This window comes from Diabrotica virgifera, chromosome 5 (genome assembly GCF_917563875.1).
Source record: "Diabrotica virgifera virgifera chromosome 5, PGI_DIABVI_V3a".
Lineage (NCBI taxonomy): Eukaryota > Metazoa > Arthropoda > Insecta > Coleoptera > Chrysomelidae > Diabrotica > Diabrotica virgifera.
Window position 1 is genome coordinate 133,184,618 of NC_065447.1, and position 7,711 is coordinate 133,192,328.

A 7,711-nucleotide genomic window follows, 5' to 3' on the forward strand; every position below is an offset into this window, starting at 1 on the left:
TAAGCAATTTGGTCCGTCGGTCTGCCTGACCGCGAATATAACTCCTTCGTCACTGTACCAGGTAGAATGGCAAATAAGGTGTCGAATGCAAGTTTATAACCGAGGATCGTACTAAAGATGAAAAATTAATTTGACCAAGGCTGTCTGTCCATCTGTCCGTCCGACCGCGAATGTAACTACTCCGTCATTATGCCAGGGAAAATGACAAATGAGGTTTCGAATTGACGATTATAATCCAACGATGGTACTAAAGATCAGCAATTTGGTCCGTCGGTCTGCCTGACCGCGAATGTAACTCCTCCGTCACTATACCAGGTAGAATGACCAATAAGGTGTCGAATGAAAGCTTATAACCAAGGATGGTAGTAAAGATGAGAAATTTGACCAAGGTTGTCTGTCTATCTGTTCGTCCGACCGCGAATGTAACTACTCCGTCATTATGCCAGGTAAAATGACAAATGAGGTGTGGAATGAACGGTTATAATCCAACGATGGTACTAAAGATGAGCAATATTATGTCAAAATAATTTTATTTTATCGAATTATCGCGCTAATTTCATTAAAACATGAGCACCATAAGCTAATTTGAAATAAATTAGTAAATAATATCTAAATATTAGTTTATTGCATGTATTATAATATATTATAATGCCATATGACAAGGTATTTTACTTTCCCGCACGCCGTGCGTGAAAGTGCAACTTTCGGAAACGAAATGCGTGCGTGAATCTTTAGTACCATCATTGGATTATAACCGTTCACTGTACACTCGTCACCTCATCTGTCATTCTGCCTGGCACAATGACGGAGTAGTTACATTCGCGGTCGGACGGACCGATGGACAGACAGCCTTGGTCTAATTTCTCATCGTTAGTACCATCCTTGGATTATAAGCTTTCATTCGACACTTCATTTGTCATTCTACCTGGTACAGTGACGGAGGAGTTATATTCGCGGTCAGGCAGACCGAAGGACCAAATGGCTCATCTTTAGTACCATCGTTGGATTATAACCGTTCATTCGACACCCCATTTGTCATTCTAACTTGCATAATGACGGAGTAGTTATATTCGCGGTCGGACGGACCGATGGACAGACAGCCTTCGTCTAATTTATCATCTTTAGTACCATCCTTCGATTATAAGCTTTAATTCGACACCTCATTTGTCATTCTATCTGGTACAGTGACGGAGGAGTTATATTCGCGGTTAGGCAGACCGACGGACCAAATTGCTCATCTTTAGTACCATCGTTGGATTATAACCGTTCATTCGACACCTCATTTGTCATTCTACCTGGCATAATGACGAGTAGTTATATGCGCGGTCGGACGTACCGACGGCCAGACGGTATAAATTTCTCATCTTTCGTAGCATTCTTGGATTATAAGCATTCATTTGACAACTTTATTCGGCAAAAATATTTCTTGGGGATTTTTTGTCGGGGATTTTTTGCGGGGATATTTTTCCAAAAAAAATTGTGGGGATTATGTGTCCGGGATTTTTTGTGGGGATTATTTGTCCGGGGATTATTTGTGGGGATTTTTTGTTCGGTATAATTTGTGGGGATTTTTTGTCCGGACCCCTAGTAAACTCATATTCGTCAAATACCGAAATTTCCAAAGGAAAGTTTCAAACGGGCCATTACGCTCCTGAATTTTTTAGGTTTTTATATTTTTTTTCGTAGCGCCATCTTATACATAATGGCTACATTAACAGAGCTTAGATTTTTACAGATTCCTATACTCTTTTCGTATTATATGTCCAAGATTTACGTTTCACATGCCAATTTCTATTAATTGAAGAAATTTATTTTAAAAGTACACCACGCAAAAAGTACTTTATTACTTTACATTTTTTTAACGTTACTTCCTTCCATTACATATATATTAGTGCTAGACGAAATTTTATCATGAAATTCATTTAAATACTTGAGTAATTTAGATATAAACGCTCTTATATTTATTGAGAAAAAAGCAAAACTTTCACATTTTTTTATAAACAGTACACAACAGGTAGGATAGCAAAAATATGGCTGTAATTAGCGAGATATATTGTTAGTAGGTTAAGCATTTTTCGGTATACATATATGCTCTAGATTATGAGTGGTGTACTTTATAAAGGTGATGGGATCACCTATACTTATAACATTACCAATGGCCGGCCTTAAACCATTGTCCCACCGTTCATTCATATACTAAACTCCCACTAAGTCCCAATCAAGTCCCAATATTTACGTTTTGTTGTTTTGGTTTGTTGATTTTGTGCTGCTACTATCGCACGAGTTCAGTTTTCTAGGAACGGCTCTTTGAATCAGCGTGAGTGTAGACGATTATTGTCTACGATAAAATAGGGGGATAGTTTCTAGGACGTTCCAATATTCATCAGGAAGTTCGTTGCCTGCTATGTCTAGAAGTTTAGCAGGTAGGAAAGGAACTTTGATTGCTGGGTGTCTGGTGAGTATTTGTCCTCTGCGGTTTACTGGGGTTCTGCTTGTTTATTTGCATTTGATAGTTCTTCAAAATACTCCGCCCATCTGTTCAATCTTTGTGTTGTTTCTCCTAAAAGCACACCGTCCGTCTTTACCTCTACAGTAACTTGTTTTACTCTTTGCAGTTCCTCATAATTTTTTTACTTCTTGGTAGAAATTTCTTATTTCCTTGTTTATATACGATTCTTCTGTTGTTTTCAACTGTTTGTCAAAATGTTTTTTTTCTTTTTTCTGCACATTTGTTTTACAAATTTGTTATACTTCTCTTCTTGCCATTTTATATTTTTCTGTCGTATCCTGTGTTATATTTTGTCTTTTTCTATTTTTGCTTTATTTCTACGTACAAACCAGTCTCTTCGTTTCTCTGCTTGTACTTTTCCTAGACATAGTTCCGTTGCTTCTGCCATCGCTATCTGTATATTCTTCCATTCTTCATCAATATCTTGTGTGGTCGGGTAATGAAGTCTTTTATTTATCTGTGCCACAAATATGTTTGCCGTATTGTCTTCTTTAAGTAATTCTATCTTGTATGTTATCCTTCTTTTGCTGTTCTTGGGTTTCTTGGCAGCTCTTGTTTAAGTTTGGCTATCGTTAGAATATGATCGCTATTGGTATCTGCCCCTCTGTAGCTTCTGGAATCAGTAATTGCTCTATGTTTACTGTCTATTAGTACATGTTCTACTTGATCTTTTGCCCTTCCATCTGGAGATATCCAAGTTATCTTATGAATATCATATCCTTATGGTCAAATCTTTGTGCTTATAATTTTCATTTTATTTTCTGTTGCAAATTTAATTAATTTTTTCCCATTTTCATTTGATTCATTATGCAAAGTTTTCCCACCCGTTATACATCTGTAAATCTCCTCTCTTCCTATTTTGGCATTCATATCTCCTACGATTATCTTTATGTCATATTTCTGAATTTTTTCGATCAAATTACTTAGCTTCTCATAGAACTCTGTCTTGGTTTCTAGGTCTTTTTCTTCAGTGGGGGAGTGGGGGCATGTGCATTAATGATGTTAATTTTCCTGTACTTTCCTCTTATTCTCAAATAATATATTCTATTTGATATTGCTTGGAAGTCTATGACTAAATTACTTATTTTCTCTGTCACCATGGATCCAACTCCAAAATATCTGTTTGTACGCCACTCTTAAAAAAGCTTCTTTTTCCTATTTTCACTATTTCAGTTTCCAATTATTGTTTTGTTTCTTGTAAGGCCAGGATGTCTACTTTGTAATTCTCCATAATATCATCTAAATTTTTTAAGGCACCCTCTTGGTACGCGTACGTACTTCTTACATTCCTTCTTACTTGTCCTTCTTTTCGTCATTTTCCAAAGTCTTTATCCCTTTCTTTGCCATGTCGATATTACATTCCACCCGCTGTTCAACGATAAATACATTATAGTGTTTATAAAAAACAAACTAAAAATTCCCAATCATTATAAGTACCTACTGAGAAGTCAAATAATTATCTCAAAACGTTTTTTCAAACCTATATTGACAAACATCTGGTTTTAATTCATGCTAATATTCTATCTCGACCAGTGGGGCTTCGATTCGTACCCTAACGGTAAACAGAAGATCTTGCCTTGTTTTTCAACACAACACTTACTATTTTTTTTAGGTATAAAGATTTTAAAGAGAAGCCACCTACACTTACTTTTTACTCTTTTTATATTCCCATGTATAATACAGTTTAATACCTATTTCAATCAAGAATGGTAACTAGGTACTTACACATTTTATTTAAAATACACACTAATTATCGAGGTATAGTAAATTGACTAAAGTTTAATGGCAATAAATATATTTTTCTATTCTTCTTCTAAAAGCTTTACAATATCACTGTGAATGTATGGAAAACAGGTGTTTTTCCAATATTCATGTTTTTTAATGAGGATTCTATTTATTCTATTCTATTGTTTGTTTGCACTTTTACTTCTTAAAGCTCTATATTTCATAGCTCAGGTAGATATGACGATATAAAAAAAGAAAAGCCAACAAGTTTAGTGTAAAGTAGGGTGACCAAACGTCCCGTAAAAATGGGATTGTCCCGTAAAAACGGGATTGTCCCGTTTTTTAACGATTTTTCCCGGAGTCCCGAAAAAGTATCTCGGGACGCCTAAATGTCACGTATTTGCGTTGGGTTGAGTTTTTTTATCTGACTCTATTTTCGCTCTTGAATTTTTCTTCAATTTCTGCATTTGTTTTCATTCTTATTTCTCCCTCTTTTGTTACATTGTGGCCCAGTATTGTTCTCATTATTTTTCTTTCAAATTTCAGAAGGCTATCTTCTTCTTTCTTGTTAATCGTCGTTGTTTCCATTCCATATGTAACACCAAGTCTTATTAAGGTCTTATATAGGTTCCTATTATACTTAGAATCTTGCTTCTTAGCAGATTTCTACCGTGTAGATGTTTTTCTATCCTTCAGAATTCTTTCCTCTGTTCTCTCCTTTCCGGTTTTCCCTATTTTTACTCCTAAGTAGCTAAAGGTGGATACAGTTTCAAATTGATGGAGCTGTGTTATTAGATATTTTTGAGTTTTTGGGTCATATTTCTCTATCGCCATGTATTTTGCTGTGAGCTGGTTTATCTCTAGTCCTATTATTCTCTTCGCTTCCTTATGTAATTTTCCAACTGCAAGGGTTATCTTCGTCTTCGGTGTGATGACTGAATCATCTGCATAAGTTACTATTTTAAGTTGATCTGTAATAATGTTTTTGTTTACAAGTTTGTCATCCTCATGATTACAGATTATGTCAATATCTGATATTGTCAATATCAGATTAAACACTGTCGGAGAGATAGAGTCACCTTGTTTCACGCCTTTGTGTACATTAATCTCCTTAGAAGTTGTTCCGTTCTTTACTTGCTCCGTTGCTCCGAAGGTGTTCTTTAGGCTCACTGTTAGCATATGTCTTAATTTTTCTGGGATTCCAACATTGTCTAGCTGCTCCATCATTTTTGTCCGGTTGGTTGTATCAAAAGCGCTTTTGAAATTCACGAATATTAGGTGCATTTCTCTGTTGTATTCTCTCGATTTTTAAATTATTTGCTCCACTATATGTATGGAATTAATCGTCGACCTCCCCCGGTCTGAACCTGTTCTGGTATTTTCCTAATATTCGTTCAGTGCATGATTTAAGTCTTATGTTTAGTATATTTTCTAGGATGGTATAATATGTGTTGTTTAATAAAGTTATTCCTCTGTAATTCTCGCACTCGTGTAGATCTCATTTTTTGTATATAGGTACCTACTATAATACCTGCGTTCCAATCGGCTGGTAGTCTGCTTTGTTCGTATTAAAATTTGTTGTATTAGCTGGTTTATTCCTTTACGTAATTCTCTTCCTCCGTATTTTATTCCACAGTTCATTCATCTTCTGTGAAAATTTTTTCTTCGTCGTTATCTTGTACGGCCTTACTTCTTCATCGCAGTGTATTTCCTTCACAGTGAATACCATTTTTTCGTAATATTCTTTCCATATTTTGCTGATCTGTCTGTCCTCAAACAAGGTTTTTCTTTTTTGCTTTTTTAGTTCTCTTGTTTTAATGCTGGGCGTATTTTTTGCTGCTTTGAATTTTTGTAAAATTATTGTTGTATTTGATAGTTTTTTCTGTCTTTTTCAATGTCCTCCAGCGAAACCAGTCATTTTTCTTCTTTTTATTTGTTGAGTTGGCTTTGTTTCTCGATATTTTGTATTCTTACCTGTTTTGTTCTGACGAGTTGTTGATCCATGTTATTCTGCCGGAGTTTTAGAGTTTTCTGTTTCGCAGTATTGATCGTACGTAAATTACACATTCAAAAGTAAATTGAAAATGATTTATAGGTCCTAAATTGGCTAAAAGACTATGTTTTAATTTTCCCTACCTGTTTGGGTATCGCTCCAAACCCTCCTTGGCAGTGGCGTACCCAGGGGGTTTTGGGGGTTAAACCCCCCAGGGCATATGAAAAATATACAAAAAATCGTAGGAAAATATAACATGTCTTTCACAAACAATACAAAAAAAATTCGACGCCCAACTAACCCTCTCCCCCCAGAGAAAAATTCTGGGCGCGCCACTGCTCCTTGGATGTGTCCCGTTTTTTCAAGTTTATGATTTGGTCACCGTAGTGTAAAGCAACTCATAATTTATTGTGGCCATTAAAAAATATGTTTCGAAAATTTGTTAAGAATTACAAGAAATATAAAACATGTGTACACTATTTCAATCGAGGATTGTAATTAATGTAGACTCTCAAATAAAACAAACGCATACTGGAATCCGATCAGTTTATGTAATCGTTGATTAATCGATGGAATGTTGAATCGAATGACAGTTACATTATATCAAACTACAAAAAAGTTGTTTTCAACAATGTAACTAATGTTAACTAACTTAGTACCATCTTTGGAATATAAGTTTTCATTTGACACCTCACTTGTCATTCTACCTGGTATCATAATCATACATCTCCAAGTGGAGCAAAGGGCACCTTGCGGTGTTTCAAGTAGCATGAGGAATGATGGTGAGGTTGCTAGTCCCACGCATCATCTGTTGATTTCCGTCCAATTTTGTTTACTAGCTTTCTCCATTCTCTTCTGTTTTTTGCTATCTTTTTTGCATCGTTCCATGTTAAATTATTTTCTTTGAGTTCTTTCTCTATTGTTCTTTTCCACGTATAATATGGTCTACCCATTCTTGTTTTGCCTTGAGCATTGTAATGTAGAGCTTGTCTAGCAATATTTGTTGCTGGTTTTCGTAAGGTGTGTCCTATCCACTTCCATTTCCGTTTTTTTATTGTATGTTCTATCCTTTCTTCATTTGTTATTCTCCACAATTCGTCATTAGTAATTTTGTTTGGCCAAAATATTCTCAGTATAATACGTAGGCACCTGTTAATGAAGGATTGTATTTTCTGAAAGAATTTTTTATGGTGATTCCATGTTTCTGCTCCATATAACAGGACAGACTTTACATTGGTTTCAAATAATCGTAGCTTTGTTCTTCTGCTGATGTTTGTCGAGGCCCATATCTTGCGCAAAGAGTTGAAAGCGTTTTGTGCGAAGCTTATTCTTTGTGTTATGTCCTTTTCTGTGCCTCCTGTTGTGTTTAGCAGACTGCCCAAATAACAGAAATCTTTTACTTCTTCTATTTGTTTCCCTTCCAAATATATATTGTTTCCGTTCGTTTCCCCATTTGATAGTATTTTCGTTTTTTTGGGATTTAT